This window comes from Eufriesea mexicana, unplaced genomic scaffold (genome assembly GCF_001483705.2).
Source record: "Eufriesea mexicana isolate 0111107269 unplaced genomic scaffold, ASM148370v2 scaffold5394, whole genome shotgun sequence".
Classification (NCBI taxonomy): Eukaryota; Metazoa; Arthropoda; class Insecta; order Hymenoptera; family Apidae; genus Eufriesea; species Eufriesea mexicana.
In genome coordinates this window covers 721,196-735,272 of record NW_016913324.1, presented here as the reverse complement: position 1 = coordinate 735,272, position 14,077 = coordinate 721,196, and the positions used below count along the sequence as shown (strand labels likewise).

The 14,077-nt window shown below is 49.5% G+C and overlaps 1 protein-coding gene across 1 annotated transcript in view; it reads right to left on the bottom strand.

Annotated features, from left to right (window-relative positions):
• The window catches only part of LOC108552054 (uncharacterized), a 59,086-nt gene extending 51,490 nt beyond the window's left edge, over window positions 1–7,596 (bottom strand). The window contains exon 1 of the mRNA XM_017906434.1: window positions 7,426–7,596. The gene's annotated coding sequence lies outside the window, so the exon portion shown is untranslated. The remainder of the gene's footprint in view (window positions 1–7,425) is intronic.
• Between the last annotated feature and the right edge of the window lie 6,481 nt (window positions 7,597–14,077).

Below are 14,077 nucleotides of genomic sequence, written 5' to 3'. Positions count from 1 at the left end.
GGGGTAATTAGTAGCTACCACCGAGCCACTTCCACGACCTACTTTGTGCTCCCGAAAAGATAAATAAATAAGAGCTTCCTGCCTCCTTCTTTCCTTCCGTCCTTCTCTCTTGATAACTGGGACGGAGCAATTAACGTATCGGCAGGCCGGATATCGAATTAAGCGGCACGAACCGGAGGTGAAACGATCATTGTGACGCGAGGCTTCGGGAATTCCGCCGCGACCCGCTCCGCGGTTAAACAATCGCTCGTTCCGTGGCCCGAACGAAAGCCACCCTTCGAAAATTCTGCACTCGGAGAATTTATTGTGTAGCGTGAAATCGTTCCGCGGGGGCGGGTCCGTCGACTGCCCCGAATTCCCCGAAATCTGACACGAACTCGAATACTCTACGACATTGTCGAGAAAGAAATTTCGCGGTATGCAAACGAAATGGATTAACGACGTAAACACTGCCACCGATACCTACTCTAGAGGGGGACTTAAGTGAAAAAGTAAACGAAAAAGTGAACGAAAAAGTAGAGGGGAATATAAAGGACGGGGAGAATGGCGGCAGGGGGTAGAATAAACAATTAAGCAGGCGTTGCTTTAATACCTGGGAGAAAATGGACGACGCGCGGAAGCGAGGGTGAAGGCGCCTCTAAGATATCGTCCGCGTAGATGCATTAATTAAAATTCCACCCCGCCGCCCACCGCCCACCCCTGCGCGCCGGCGAACCATGCAGACTCCGAACCCTCCGGGAGATCGAGTCCAATTCTCTTAAAAGGACCACCCGCTGCTTTATGATCCTTCGTCCTGTTTTTCTTATTCCATCGCCCTTGCCCTTTTATCTCGCGTACGCGTTCACCGTCTCGCTTCGAATACGCGTATTATTTACCCGAAGCCGAGCGTGCCTGCCCGTTTCAATTTTATCTCCACCCCGATATACCTCTCTACCGGATTTATCCCATTTTTTCGACTACGTCCCCTTAGCTGGTCACCGATTTAAACGGTCCTCTACGAATGCAAAAGAAAAAGAAAACGGTCTTTGAAAATATTTCGCGAAGAAACTCTATTGACAGTTTTTGACAGATGATTGCCCGTATTTTGTTTATAAGGAAATAGCTGCAGAAGAAAATTGATTTTTCTTTACACGAATTTGTAGGAAATCGTGGCAGAAATTAGTCTCCGTGACTATTTTTCTTTAGAAAAATAATTTATCCGACGAACACTGGCTCGACATAATTTTCAACCATACCGAGTACCTGCTCCGATATGCTTCTCTATCTGATTTATTCAATTTTTTCGCCTACGTAGCCTTAGCTGGTCACCGATTTAAACGGTTCTCTACGAATCCGAAAGAAAAAGAAGACGGTCTTTGAAAATATTTCGCGAAGAAACTCTATTGACAGTTTTTGACAGAAGATTGCCCGTGTCTTATTTATATGGAAATATCTGCAGAAGAAAATCAATTTTTCTTTACACGAATTTGTAGGAAATTGCATTTAGGGGTGAAATCGTGGCAGAAATTAGTCTCCTTGATTATTTTCATTCAGAAAAACAATTTATGCAACGAATACAGGTTTGACAGAATTTCCAACGACACCGAGTACATTCCCCCCGCGAATTTCACTCGATATGGGTACATCAAGCGCAAAGTATCCAGGAAACATGCTATCTCGTGCAGGGTGCAAAAGCTTTTGCAAATTTCCGAAAGCCTGTCAGGTTTTTCCTCCCACCCCCATCGCTTTTTATCCAATTCCCCTCCCCTCTTTGGTTATCACGCGCACACACCTAATTCCCCGTTACACACGCCCGGCAATTTGCTACTTAATCAAACGCCGGCTAAAAAGGCCGCCTAATTAGACAAGCAGAAGGGCCGCATTTACTTCGACACGTGTATCGAACTAGGCCATCGCGAGGGTACCCGAGGTCGCTGAAAACTTTCGGATTGTAACTTTCCTTGCCGGCTCGGTTCTCTGATAATTAAATTCCGTACGACTTACGTGACTACGAGACCCGATGAAATTTTCAAGAACCGAACGACCCCCGCAGCACCGCCGATTCAGCCCCCCTAGCCGCCCTCAGGTTCGCGCCGCCTCAATTATCGCGGGCTCTGTGTATCGTCCAAGGACCACGGCACGTTACATCGCAGAGCGTGTCGGGATTTCAGCAGCGAAATCCTTGCCAATGCATTTTACCTCGTATTTAAGTATCATAATTTCCGTTTAGTCCATTCTCGTGGACCAAAAGCACCAGCTACGTATGCTTTCGTGAATATATTTGACAGAATTCTGCCATTCATCCCTGTCAATTTATTTATTTCTCTATTAATTTTATGCACGTTTCCTATTTCGCGTGCGTCATCGAATCGTTGAATATTTTTCTGTGACATCTTTTCGCGAATTTAAAGAATACGAGGCACGCTTTGACTATACTTCTTTCGCTGAATTTAAACGTAGAAACGTGTATAAAATATTAACTAATTGACAGAGTGTAGGCAAGAAGAACTGACATATTGACAGGCAGCAGTTTTTACGTAAGCACCAAGGTTTGATACATATTATAGATAGTAAAAGGGCTAATTTGCTAATTTCTATGTCGGTGGATGGGAAACGTAGTTTCAGTTTTTCCGGATAAATTTTCCAACGAAACTATCTTTTAAATTTTGTTAGGGATAAAGGGCGCGCGAATGTAGGGGTTCCAGGGAAAATTCGGGGGATCGATCGTTGTCCAAACATTCCTTGTAAGCTGTCCTCGGCTTTACACGAAGGCAAACACGTGGTATCAACGTGACGTAAACACGGAGACGTGAATACAGCGTGACTATTAAGCTTCATTTTCACTGACAGAATCGTGTCGGGACCGTGCATCGTGCGAGAATGCGAGTGTATTAATTCGCGTTTGATGTTCGTTCAGCCGTCAATTTTAATTTCCACGACGTCACTGTCAGCTGTTCTGGTCCTCGAGCTTTGCACTGTCAACTCGGTCGAAACAACGACATCGTGCTCAAAAACGAGGTACGTCGATCGGGCAGGATCGAAGGTGTACGAAGACCACGGGGTGGAACCTAATAAGTCACGTCCCTGATATCTGTGGGGGACAAATTTTTAAGTTCAACACGTCGACGGTCGAACCCGCGTCACCGAAACTTTTATTTGATTTTCGGATTAAACTTCTGGGTTTGTCATCCCCTTCGACTCTTCCGAAATATCGATTGTCGTGACATTAACTGTATCGTTCAACTTTTCCATAAATTCTTGCCCCTTTTAACCGTTTTCGCTAGGGCGAAATACGACATTTTATTATATCAAGCATCAAGTATCGCAAAACTCTGCCAACGTTTCTTCGTATATATTTCGTGCTTTTTTAAGAACGACGTACGATCTCCGATTTCTCATCACGTGATCGATATTTCGAATAGATATAAGTGTCCCTGATGAATCGAGATTAAATCGGGTGTCTGTGTATTCGCATGACAGATTTTGAATCACTCGTTTAGACAACGTTAGCAGTCAGGGGGACCATACAGTGAGGAACATCGTTCTCAAAGGGTGAATTTTTAAAAGGAATTCCAAGATTGGCATGATAATGAACGTAACTCTAGAAAATTTATTAATTTTGCAATATTTTTCCCATTATATTTTCCTCTTTGAGAGAAAAGAGTCGCGAAAGGGAGACCAAGAGTTAATCGAAGAGGAACTGTATCTACGAGGAAAGCCTGGACAACGTACGAGGTCCGCCATTCGTAAACTGGCAGTATTTGACAGAAACTTGGGTGTAATATACGAGTATTAGGGAAAAACTGAGAAGAACGGAGCGAGAATTTTTCTTTTGAGCAAAGTTTGACATCGCGAGAGTCGTTGGACTCGACTCCAGTGCCATTAGAGTTTCCCGACTGCTGTTAGGGTTGTTTCTACATCGTGGATCGTTCCCACGTTGAATCGAATTACAGCAATCTCGTATCTCGTGAATTATCTACACCCAATCGCCGCAAAGCCGTGCAATAAATTATTTCATGCACACGCAATATGGAAGTAATATTACAAAAGCTTTGGAAAATTAATTTAGAAGAAAAGCAGAGAAGCGAGGCAAATTCAATCCGATCACGCGCTATGACAACTTTAGTCTGCTCAATCACCATCGGAAACCCCACGTCGAAATCAATTTTCCAGCTGACACGCGAGGAACGAAACATCTTGCGTTTCTCGCGAATTTCGCTGACACACTTTTCCCATTTCGTTTAAAATTCCCGCCTTCCCACCCCTGTCGCGGATATCGTCGTTTAAACTACTCTCTACTCCGGCGTACACTTGCTTCGACATCCGAGTTACCTCGCACGGAACAAATTCGATTCTTGCCGGGAAAATAAAGTCACCTAAAAGTATTCTCAATTTTCTAAATTGCTTCCATCGCCTGCCGCTCGTAATTCGCCACTTATTAAACCGCGTACGTGCGAAACTGAAGAAACTCGCCCTGAGACGCAAATTAACCGAGATCCCGCCCTAATCCGATCTTGATCGAATTAATATCAAACATCCAAGGCGAAACAATTTCTAATTTTTATATCCTCGCGAAGCTGAGCCAAATTAGGTCCAGCTTAACTACCGAGAATTTGATTTATATTCGCTTCTATTTCTCCCTCCCTCCTTCATTTTATTTTATACTATTTGCAGTTTAAACCGGGTTAAGTCCGAGCTAGGCTACCTTAGACCGAAAAAAACAGGTTAAATCGAGCGCAGGAAGCGAGGTATTCCTTTTCATTACACGATCCTCCGCCGCGAGCCTACCAGCCTCTCCTCGTAATTCATCGGACGAGCCGCGCTTAATGCATTCGAAAGACTTGCTCGCGGAAAAATATAACCGCGGTGAATCCCCGGGAGAGTGGAATTAAGCCGAGGAAAACACATTATGCCGCGAAAATATTCCGTATATTCCAACGATCCATGGAAATTCCAGCGCGCGCGTTTCCAGGTCGCCGGACGGGGAAAATCGACGGGAAGATCGCGCGATCCCCGGGATCGAGGCTCGATCCGCGGCTTCCGTCATTTTGCCTCAAAACCGACCGACGTTTCCCTACTCGAGGAGCAAGTTCAACCCCTTCGCTGCGAGCGAGGTTCGTTTAAAAGATTAATAGACGTGGATGCAAATACCGATTCGCTGGGAAGGCAAGTTTTCTCCTCGCTTTTACCGATCGTTCGTTAAATGCATATTTGATAGGTCCGCCGTGTGACGGGGCGCACGCGATCTCTTCATCGATCGAATCAACGCAAATCCCTGCAGCGAGAGGCAGAAGCCGGCTAAAAGAGCGGAAAGCCATTGAAGCGTAACGAAAAATTCGCTGAAACTTTGGCAGCAACTCGCACAGACGTACGTACTCGCGGCAGCACAATGTCGCCATTTTCCCGGCAGCGGGACAAAGCACGGGACCAGACGGGTTTCCGTAAATTCCAACCCTCGGCCCGATTCGGACACGTAAACCGCGAAACAATGGACGGAACTAATAACCGTGAACCGGTTCGCAATGGCGGGACACGAGAAAACGGGTGGCTTCGATCGACCGTTCGAGAGAGAAGCCCCGTCGTCGTTCGTCGACGCGGGACATCGGTGACCGTCGCGAGCTTCCGGCCGAAATTGAAATTGTTCCCGATGAAACCCCCCCGTCCCCCTCGTTCCACGGACAAGAACTCGGAATCGAGCCTAACTAACTTCAGCGACGCTCGAGCTCGCGGCGAAACGAAATGAAACGACCAGGAGGCGAGGTAGAAATTGCTCTTTTCCACCGATCATCCCCCAGAGGCGGTGCACCCCTTCTCGCCCCGTTCCGCCAGTCTCGCCGACCTTTGCAACGCGTCTCGAGCCGGCACCAAGCGACGTGATTAATTACGATATCGCTTTTTAGCCGCGGTTCCCTGGCCCCGTCCTCTCGATTGCCACTTCGCCTCTATCCTGTCCGCTTCGAAATCGCGACGCCGGCTTCCATTACCCGCCGCTGCCTTTCGCACTAATCAGTCCCACCGACTAATCCGCTCCTGTCCGCGTGGCTGAACCACGCCCCGCGTCGCGACTCTCGACAGGGTAGACGACTCGCTGCGACGAGCTCGAATATGGATTCGAGGGGTGGTTTCTTCCCCGCTCGCGTGCACGCGGCTGATCCGAGCATCGTCGAGATATCGGGGACCAAAGGTGAATCGAGCGCGATTTTTCTAGCAATCTGCCTTTTAATTTCGCCAAGCTTCTAACGGGGGTGCGATACAGGGGGTGGCAGACGAGGCGGAGAAGAATTCCAGAGAAAGACCGATAATTAAACGATCTCGATGGAGGCGCGAGGACCGATCGAAGCACTCGGGAAACGTTTTCAATTATGCTTCTCGCTGGGAACGACGTCTGGCTCGAAATGACGCGGAGCGGAAACGGGCCAGGCCTCGAAAGCTGGGAAATATGTCGTCTAGCCGCGGGTAAAAGTTTCCTCCGCCTCGGCTGCCGATTCCCTACCCCCTTTCACTCCACTCCGCGCGCCCCATCGCGCGGTATTAACCCGCGTGCCCTCCCAAGGATTAATTAGAATCGCGGAAAATGGCGGGAACCGCGTTCCCCGCTGGCGTTCTCCGGGAAATTCGAGATCTAGGCCAAGAGGAACTTCCGACTTCCGAATTATGAATATTTCAATCCGCCCCCGCGAGTCAGCAACGTACTCGCGACTCGCGTCGACGGAAGTTGCGATGTTTCGCGGACGCTGAGAAGGGGGCTCGAGGGAAAAACAGCTGCCTCCGGCGACGCCGGATGGGACGTGAACGAACTTGCAAGTCGAGCTTTGTACACGCGCGCGTAACGTACTCGGGGAAATAATCGGAAGCGGGGATGCAACGTTCGAGGAGGAAAATCGTGCTGCACTGGTCTCCGTGCTCGCGGAACGGGCGACGATGAATTATGGAAACTTGGGAGAACCGTGCGTCTGTATCGCGGGCGTCGATGAACGGCGTTTCGATCGATCCTCTCGCGAGAGGAAAACTCGACGCGTCTCCGGATGGTCGATTTATAAATCACGACAGGGGACCGAGAGCCTCGCGTGGGCCAATTACCCGCCGCGCGAATAAATGATTTTTAATCGATTCGAAACGCTGGCACGGGGTTGGAGAAAAGACGCGGAAATTAATTTCCCTCCAAAACTACACTGCTCGTCATCCGCTCTCCCTCTCTCTCTCTCTTTCAGCCACGTCGAAGCTGCTTAAACCGATTAAACGAGTCTCGGAGAAGATAGAGACGAGATCGGAGATGCGACGCGATTATTCACAGGGCTAATTTGAATTTCGCGACGAGCACTGGAGTACCTGGAGCAACGAAGTCGTGACGATGGTTGGAGCAAGCAACGGACACACTATGCACGAGCACGCGGAGCGCGGCCGTCAAAACAAACCATCTAACGAGCTTACGATCTAAGGATCTACCTTGCGATCGTGGCAGGCCTCTCCGAGCGGGAACATCGAACGCGTGCGATCCACTTGCTTCACTCCCTCTCTCTCTCTCTCTCCGTTTCCCTTTCCCTCGCTTGGAACCTCGTTTTACCCCTCAGACGGACGAAACCACGGACGTGTTGCGAGGCTGCGCTGGCACGTGAACACCACGGCCGAATGGCGCGACTGAACTCGCCTGAACCGTGTCGGAGCTTGACTCAACCGAGGCTTTCGGGCCGGCGCTCTCGTTCATTCGGTGGGGGTGGTCGGTGCGCCGGGGTCGAGGGGGCAGCGCGCGGAAGGGTTAGAGGGTGGAAGAGAGAAGACAGCGGGGAGCGCGAAACGCGAGCAAACGGACGAAGAGAGAGCGAAATGGCGAGAATGAAACCGCGACTTAAGGCAGAGGGTTCGAACGGATAAAGGGAAGAAGTGGAGGGCGCGTGATAAGGCGATACGAGGTGCGTGGGTTCGGGAAATGAATGGAACAGACCTAACGTGGGTTTAGATGGAACGATATGGTACGCGAAACATTGGGAACTTCCTCGTGGATGAAGCTAAGGCTAGCACGCGTAGTAAAATAAGGAAAAATGTGACGATGGAGGTGGCTGCCAGGGTGCAGAATAATATAAAAGAATAGACACCGCGAAGGGGTATTTTTCAAGCGGTTGGCGAGGTCAGGGGTAGGTGAGAGCGAGCACGTTGAAGTGTAAGGGAAACAAAAGCGGAAAGGTTAAAGGAACGGCAGGATCGATGGATTTGGGATGGGAGAAGGAGATCGATGAGCGGAAAGTGGACACAGCACGGTGTGTGTACGATTTAGCAACCGATGGAATCGCCGCGACGCCTGAAGCCTCGGCTTATGAAGTTCCACGACGCGGCGCGATGCGTCGAGCATGATCGCAGTTGCGGGAACACCTGTGCCGGTTATCGATCCGTGATGTATCGCTGCAGCGGCTTTCGTGAATATTTCACGATTTATAATGCCTCGCGCGCGTATTTGTCATCTCGAATCGCTCCCGCGCGCTCGCTGCCGCGTATCGATGTTAATTCGGAAATGAAAGTACGAAAAGCTCGGAATAGTTTGATGTAACCGGGATGCCACATTTATTCGGAGCTTTCTAGGTGCATTAGGACCACGCTGCTCCCAGTTCTGACAGCGGACATTTGTATTCGGCTTGAGCGATGATCCCTCCGTAAGCCATGCGGCGTGTACGTCGCTGTACATGGAAACTGCATATGGCGAGACGGAGGGTACTCGGCTTTATACTCGCGCGAAAAATTAACGGGAAATTCCGGTCTCCGTGATTTAAGCCTCGCCCTTCGCCCTTCGGGGAACAAAGAACCCCCGAATGTCTGATCCCTGCCGAAGTTTCGCGACGTATTTTGACACTGCGCGGATCAAACACGGCTGGAACACGACGTTCCGCTGATGTCAAACGAAATTTCCACGATAGAATCGATAGAAAAGTTTCGATGTCAACGCGTCAAGTTTGACATGAACTTCGAACGTTAGACGTTCGGAAGAAGGGAGCGCCGAAGAGGGTGGGTAAAAATGAAGCGGGTAATCGAGACAGAATTCCTTCAATTAGCTAATTTCATTAGACAAATTATAGAGGTGTATACCCGATCGATACGAAATCAAACGTTGGTAAAGAACCCGAAGCCAGCCTATCGTCAAGTTTCCCTGGCCTCTAATAAAGAAATCCGATTGACAGTATCTTGGCTCCAATCGACACGTACACGCTTTAATTCCGTATATTACACTCTGGAATATTTTTTCGTTCACTGTGCTGCATGAAAAGCTGAAAATACCGAAAAAGACGAAGATAATCTCCGTCCCTCCGCAATTAAATTCACCCAGACGCAAGAAAAACGGTGGAAATAAAACACGAGCAAACCGAACGGTGTACCCCGCAAAGATATTCATCTGGCGGGTCGCGAGCTCCGGATTAAAATCGACAATTTTCATCTCCAGACTTGCTTTAAAGCGAGAGAGAAAGAACTACGCTGAGATCAGCGTCGCGATCTAACCCAAATAAACGTGGTCTCTCGTCAAGCCCTGTTCGCTGTCAAAAATCTCAAAGGCCGCCGATTCCCCGGCGATAATAGAGCTCCGAAGGGGCTCAGAGACGACAGAGCCCGACGTGATCGGGGCGGGAAGAAAGGGAGCCGAACGCTTAAGCGGCCGATTGATTAAAGCCCTGCGAACACTCGGCCCGTGTGAATTTTTAATGAGAGAAGCTGAGGGAGTCTGAACGAGCTCCGGTCGACTTCCGAGTAGCGCGATCGGCTTTCAAGATGATACTTGCAGACCTCTAGACGGAACTGGGGGTCGGCGCAGAGGGAGGTGGAGAGGAACGCAAGGGTGCTCCAGACCCTTTGTTCGCGATGAATGCTCGACCCTCGAACAGGTAGGTAGCTCGCGACCCCGTGAATCTTCCTTCGATTAGGAGGCTTCGCGGTCGAAACCACCCCTGCAAAATTTCCGACTCGCGAGCGGAAATTTTCCCACCCAACGGGGCGACAGAACCGGGTGTGCCCCGATAAATGACATCGGTTGCAAGACGGTGATTCTTGACAGTTCTTGACAGAGGCTTGGACTCGATGGGACAAATTTATGACCGGGAAAATTGGCAGCCGAGCGGAATTTATATGAAGACCGTAAATTCATAAAGGGGGATGGATGTGCCAGCGACTGAATTTTGGAATTCCAAGTTTATATGGCTGACGAACATGAAATCGATAAAGGGGGTGAGTTTCGCGCCAACTCTTGGAATTTCACGCTATTAATAAAGCTGTTCGATTGTAATCGTTCAGCTCATTCCCGGTTTTATGACCATCTTCCCGCAACGTGCCAGGTGACCACGTACCCTCTGTCACGTCAGAGTCTCGAGCACCCTGTCAAAACACTCTTCTTTCACACCTCTGACACTCTGTATCAAGTATCTACGAGCTCGTTACCCTGTTTCGCCCCAAAGTCCATCCCCAAAGTTCATCAGCAGGCAAGACACCGTGCCACTGAGACACGTCTGACCCAAGTACCTTCGCGCAAGTTAAATGAACCTGCATCTTTATCCTCTAACGTCCAATCAGACTCGTGTAATATATCAACGGAAATTCAGAGGTTCGTCCTATCACCTATATCGTGTAGCCATTTTTGACACGATCCCTCTTCGAGATAAATGCGACTGTAGCGAACCCGAGAAACGTGAAATTACCTCGAGACTTCGCCAGCAGACCGTCACATATTTTTCATTCTCGCGTCTATCCACCAAACGCTCTCCGCTCGCTCCACGAAAATACCATCGTCTCCTCGCGTCGTAACGCTTGTCGAGTGCTTTCTCTCGCGTTCTTTGCCCAGGAAGGGACCACCGGCGTGTGACGAAAGTACAGAGACGCGTTAAAGATTTTCACGCGTTCGATTTTCCCCGGCGAGGGCTAACGTTACTGTCAATCACCGAAGACGAGAGCAAAGGGCCCGGCGCACGCGACGGTTAAGCAGTGGCGCGGAAAAAGATGTTTTCGCAGAGGCGGCGATCACCCGGAAAATTCGTCGCGGAGGATCATGCGTGCGGATAGCAGCCACCCTGATGCGAGAACGCGTACGTCAATAATTTAGCGCAATCGTGATAATTCGGCTAAAATGCAATTCCCATGCTGACAATCCGCCGGATCTCGTCCTCGTCGCGTTATAAATTTCCGTTTCCGATATTACCGGCCACCCCTGCAAACCCCCTCGCTAATATACGACGCCCTGTCAAAAGTCCCAGCCGAACTTCTTCGCGCCGATAAATCCCCGGAAAATTCCCGAGCTGTCGGAAACAAGCAACCGTTAATCACGAAACATCGCGAATTCCTCAAAATTGCCTTTCAACGTTCTACCTGACGCGTTTTGTCAGGAGCAGCCAGAGTTTCGCTATTCTTCTCGCGCCAATTCCTCTACCGTTCCTCTACTATTTCTCTACAATTTGCCCAGCTTCCGAGAACGATCGCGAATCGATCAGCGAGCGTATTTACCCAACGTTCAGCTCCGAGCTGCGAACAAAGGTCGGACGAAATTCTTTTGCAACATCCAGACGCGACGGAACGAGGCGCGGCTCCCCGACGCGGAAACAAATGCAGCAGTCGTTGCTTAATCACCGTCCACAATCGATATCGCTGAAGATCAAAGTGCGAGCAGCCAGACATCTCCGCCTCTGCCCCGCCATTTACCCCGGCCTCTTCAACCCCCGGTGAAGAGCGCACGAAGCTCGGGCTAGTCACACATCGACGCGAAGCCGCGATGAAAGGGAATAAAAAGCGGAATGGAGTGTGCGGAACGATCTCGATCGTTCTCTCGAAACTCGACTAGCCGCGTTTCGCGAGCCACCTGCTCGATTACCCTCGGAATTAATGTATGAATTGGGTACACACGGGATCGTTCGGTGTCCGCGCGCCTCGCCCCTGGCCGCGTTGCCCTATATTTCCAGCCTCTCGAACATCGGCCCATTGACCTTTTCGCGGCGGCGAGAGAGGGTGGAGCCGAGGGAAATTCGCGGACCTCGCGAAACGACGAAAGAAAGTGGTTCGCGCGACGATAAAGCCGCGCGACCCCGGGATCGATGGGGTCGTATTAATTATAACAGGGCCGGAGAGCTCTTGGTACCGCGGCCCTTCCGGCCACTCCACCGCCCCTTCCCTTTTCTCTTTCAGCGTACGCCACTGAGACGAAATTCGCCACGACGGCGGAAAAAATGTTGCACAGGGAAGTACTCGTCGCTGGAGCACACACGACCGAGAGTGTCTTCATCCAGGCACACCTACTCCACCCCCGTGTGCCGTGTGCGTGGCAGAGGGGTTGAAAAGAGGCTTTCCCTGTCTCTGGTCGTCGGTGGCGCGAGTCGAGAACCGAGTATCAGCGAATTCGAAGCCCTGTCTTCCTTTTCGCGGGGGTTTGGGTCACCAAGCTTTCCCAACCTCGACTTCCCTCCGATAAGGGATCATACTATAGTCCGTTTCGATGACTCCTATTATTCCTTATTATCCTATCCCAACGCTATAATCTATCACTACCGAACCGAAAAGGTCCGTGAAAATTCGATTATTTAAAGAACCTGTCAACATCCCTGACGAATCCACAATAATTCTGATAGAATTTGGTATGACAGTGGAGTTAAAAAGGAAGGAACACTGATTGTAGAAAGGCAACGCTTTAATATTTCGTGACTCGCTCGGTGTGCGCTTTACAACGATTGCTTAGAGACTGACTCGTTAGAACAATAAAATTTGGCTGGCGACCGACACGTACACAATCATACATGAGTATGTAATGATCAAAAACATTTTAATATCGACGTTATATGTGACATATCTCTATTTATGTCATTAGCATTCCGACAAATTCAATCATTGGCTACCTGCTGCAAGAATTCTTAAAAATTCACTGATACAAGGAAGGTACATTCTGATCCAAAATTTTATCGCAATAATAGAAAACTCGCGTACGCGGTATAATGCTAAATACGATATTACAAATAACGTAAAAAGGCTTCTAAGGAAACTCGACAAGAACCTGCTTGCTAACGCGTTCGCAATCCTCTCCGCTGTAGTCCTCGAGGTTCTCAAGAAAAGAGGCAAAGACATATTTATCCATCTGGCATCGTTGCTCTCGAGCGAGAGCGTAAACCGAGTTTTATTTGCATAATCGGAAACAAGTGGAGGAGAATAAATGCATTTGCTTGTACTTATAAACAGCGGGTGGTTCGTCCGTGGAATAAAAAAATATTCCTCGGGGTAGAAAATTCGGTGGGGCAGAGACAACGTGACCATCCGTTTCGCAAACCACTGTCGGACACAACGGATTTATTCTTCCGGTACGATTGCGTTCGCCGAAAGCGGGCTCGTGGCAGCACGAGGGTCCTCTATTTGCCCCGCGGAGGTTTTAAAGGGCTCGTGGAAGAACCCTAAAAGGGGTTGCATTACGTTCGAGTCTCCCTAGGCGAGTCTGCTACCCAGCGAGACTTCGAATCGATTTGAATAAAATATGCGACGAAGGAATTAAACGAACATTCGATTCCTCTCGGTATCTCGGAGGATCCTCTTCGGGATTTATCCGCGCAACATTGGCGAGGGTATTGAAATTCCGCGATGAAGTTATGGCCGATCGAATCGCGAAAGTGGCAGCGCGCTCGAGGTCATTTATGAATCCTGAAAGACGCCGGGGCTCGGAACAGGCTCGTGTCCGGCTATTAATTCACTCTCTGAATAAGCAACGCGGGGATTTTTTTTAATTAAAACGGCGCGGGCTTTCTAATTAGAAAGCGCGCATTCATCGATTCGCGCGCGGCCCGTCTTGAGATTTTCTCATTCGCCAAAGAAATACTCTGAATGAAAAAGGAAAAGGGAAAAATAGGGGTGGCAAAGGGGGGAGAGAGAAAAGGGGAGATAAGAAAGCAGATGCGGCGAGGTAACCTTTGGAAACGCATAATTCAAACGCTTCTGAATATTCCGAAAGTTCTGCGCGGTCGCGAGTCAAACATCCGATGCAAATCCGCCCTAAGTTTCCCGGGAAAACTCCGCAAAGCCATCAGCCGACCAATTCCCTCGTACGATCAGAGATACCGAGCTCTATCCGCGTCCCTGCGATACTGAAACAAAGGCTTCTCCT